The sequence below is a fragment of the Taudactylus pleione genome, unplaced genomic scaffold (genome assembly GCF_031769625.1).
Source record: "Taudactylus pleione unplaced genomic scaffold, aTauple2 ptg000967l, whole genome shotgun sequence".
In the NCBI taxonomy this organism is placed as follows: Eukaryota; Metazoa; Chordata; class Amphibia; order Anura; family Myobatrachidae; genus Taudactylus; species Taudactylus pleione.
This window is the reverse complement of record NW_028285368.1, coordinates 12,607,501-12,610,000: the sequence shown is the minus strand read 5'-3', so window position 1 is coordinate 12,610,000 and position 2,500 is coordinate 12,607,501. Positions and strand designations below refer to the sequence as shown.

The 2,500-nt window shown below is 37.6% G+C and overlaps 10 pseudogenes; all 10 read left to right on the top strand.

Annotated features, from left to right (window-relative positions):
- The first annotated feature begins 3 nt into the window (after positions 1-3).
- LOC148470608 (5S ribosomal RNA) lies at positions 4-122 on the top strand (annotated as a pseudogene).
- A 116-nt stretch (positions 123-238) lies between these two features.
- On the top strand, positions 239-357 carry LOC148470607 (5S ribosomal RNA; annotated as a pseudogene).
- Positions 358-473: 116 nt separating this feature from the next.
- On the top strand, positions 474-593 carry LOC148470606 (5S ribosomal RNA; annotated as a pseudogene).
- A 116-nt stretch (positions 594-709) lies between these two features.
- Positions 710-828, top strand: LOC148470605 (5S ribosomal RNA; annotated as a pseudogene).
- A 115-nt stretch (positions 829-943) lies between these two features.
- On the top strand, positions 944-1,062 carry LOC148470604 (5S ribosomal RNA; annotated as a pseudogene).
- Positions 1,063-1,413: 351 nt separating this feature from the next.
- LOC148470603 (5S ribosomal RNA) lies at positions 1,414-1,532 on the top strand (annotated as a pseudogene).
- A 116-nt stretch (positions 1,533-1,648) lies between these two features.
- On the top strand, positions 1,649-1,767 carry LOC148470602 (5S ribosomal RNA; annotated as a pseudogene).
- Positions 1,768-1,883: 116 nt separating this feature from the next.
- On the top strand, positions 1,884-2,002 carry LOC148470601 (5S ribosomal RNA; annotated as a pseudogene).
- Positions 2,003-2,118: 116 nt separating this feature from the next.
- On the top strand, positions 2,119-2,237 carry LOC148470600 (5S ribosomal RNA; annotated as a pseudogene).
- Positions 2,238-2,354: 117 nt separating this feature from the next.
- LOC148470599 (5S ribosomal RNA) lies at positions 2,355-2,473 on the top strand (annotated as a pseudogene).
- The last annotated feature ends 27 nt before the right edge of the window (positions 2,474-2,500 follow it).

Sequence of the window (2,500 nt, the reverse complement as noted above, 5' to 3'; positions counted from 1 at the left end):
AGAACCTACAGCCAAACCACACTGGACATGCCCAATCTCGTCTGATCTTGGAAGCTATGCGGTGTTGGGCCTGGTTAGTACTTGGACGGGAGACCACCTGGGAATACCAGGTGCTGTAGATAATTTTATATAGCCATAACATTCTTTTCTATTACATTTTACATTACATTTTTTCAACTTATCAATGAATTTACTTGAGTTAAGAAGAAAAAGAGGTCTAAAGTTAATATTATTGAGCACCTGCAGCCAAACCACACTGGACATGCCCAATCTCGTCTGCTCTTGGAAGCTATGCAGTGTTGGGCCTGGTTAGTACTTGGATGGGAGACCACCCAGGAATCCCAGGTGCTGTTTGTAATTTTATATAGCCATAACATTCTTTTCTATTACATTTTACATTTAATTTTTTCAACTTATCAATGAATTTACTTGAGTTAAGAAGTAATAGCGGTATAAATTTAATGCTTTTGAGCACCTACAGCCAAACCACACTGGACATGCCCAATCTCGTCTGATCTTGGAAACTATGCAGTGTTGGGGCCTGGTTAGTACTTGGATGGGAGACCACTTGGGAATACCAGGTGCTGTAGGTAATTTTATACAGCCATAACATTCTTTTCTATTACATTCTACATTTAATTTTTTAAACTTATCAATGAATTTACTTGAGTTAAGAAGTAATAGAGGTCTAAAGTTAATATTTTTGAGCACCAACAGCCAAACCACACTGGACATGCCCAATCTCGTCTGATCTTGGAAGCTATGCAGTGTTGGGCCTGGTTTGTACTTGGAAGGGAGACCACCTGGGAATACCTGGTGCTGTAGGTAATTTTAGACAGCCATAACATTCTTTTCTATTACATTTTACATTTAATTTTTTCAATTTATCAAGAATTTACTTGAGTTAAGTAGTAAAAGAGGTCTAAAGTTAATGTTTTTGAGCACCTACAGCCAAACCACACTGGATATGCCCAATCTCGTCTGATCTTGGACTCTATGCCGTGTTGGGCCTGGTAAGTACTTGGATGGGAGAACACCTGGGAATACCAGGTGCTGTACATCATTTTATACTGCCATAACATTCTTTTCTATTACATTTTAAATTAAATTTTTTCAACTTATCAATGAATTTACTTGAGTTAAGAAGTAATAGAGGTCTAAAGTTAATGTTTTTGAGCACCTACAGACAAACCACACTGGACATGCGCAAACTCATCTGATCTTGGAAGCTATGCAGTGTTGGGCTAGGATTGTACTTGGATGAGAGACCACCTGGGAATACCAGGTGCAATGGGTAATTTTATACTGCCATAACAGTCTTTTCTATTACATTTTACATTTAATTTTTTCAACTTATCAATGAATTTACTTGAGTTAAGAAGTAATAGAGGTCTAAAGTTAATGTTTTTGAGCACCAACAGCCAAACCACACTGGACATGCCCAATCTCATCTGATCTTGGAAGCTATGCAGTGTTGGGCCTGGTTAGTACTTGGGTGGGAGACCACCTGGGAATACCAGGTGGTGTAGGTAATTTTATACAGCCAAAAAATTCTTTTCTATTACATTTTACATTTAATTTTTTCAATTTATCAATGAATTTACTTGAGTTAAGGAGTAAAAGAGGTCTAAAGTTAATGTTTTAGAGCACATACAGCCAAACCACACTGGACATGCCCAATCTCGTCTGATCTTGGAAGCTATGCAGTGTTGGGCCTGGTTAGTACTTGGATGGGAGACCATCTAGGAATCCCTGGTGCTGTAGGTAATTTTATGCAGCAATAACATTCTTTTCTATTACATTTTACATTTAATTTTTTCAACTTATCAATTAATTTACTTGAGTTAAGAAGTAAAAGAGGTCTAAAGTTAATATTTTCCAGCACCTATAGCCAAACCACACTGGACATGGCCAATGTCGTCTGATCTTGGAAGCTATGCAGTGTTGGGCCTGGTTAATACTTGGATGGGAATCCACCTGGGAATACCAGGTGCTGTAGGTAATTTTATATAGCCATAACATTCTTTTCTATTACATTTTACATTACATTTTTTCAACTTATCAATGAATTTACTTGAGTTAAGAAGTAAAAGAGGTCTAAAGTTAATATTTTTCAGCACCTATAGCCAAACCACACTGGACATGGCCAATGTCGTCTGATCTTGGAAGCTATGCAGTGTTGGGCATGGTTAGTACTTGGATGGGAACCCACCTGGGAATACCAGGTGCTGTAGGTAATTTTATACTGCCATAACATTCTTTTCTATTACATTTTACATTTAATTTTTTTCTATTTTTCAATGAATTTACTTGAGTTAAGAAGTAATAGAGGTCTAAAGTTAATCTTTTTGAGCACCTACAGCCAAACCACACTGGACATGTCCAATCTCGTCGGATCTTGGAAACTATGCAGTGTTGGGCCTGGTTAGTACTTGAATGGGAGACCACCTAGGAATACCAGGTGCTGTACATCATTTTATACTGCCATAACATTCTTTTC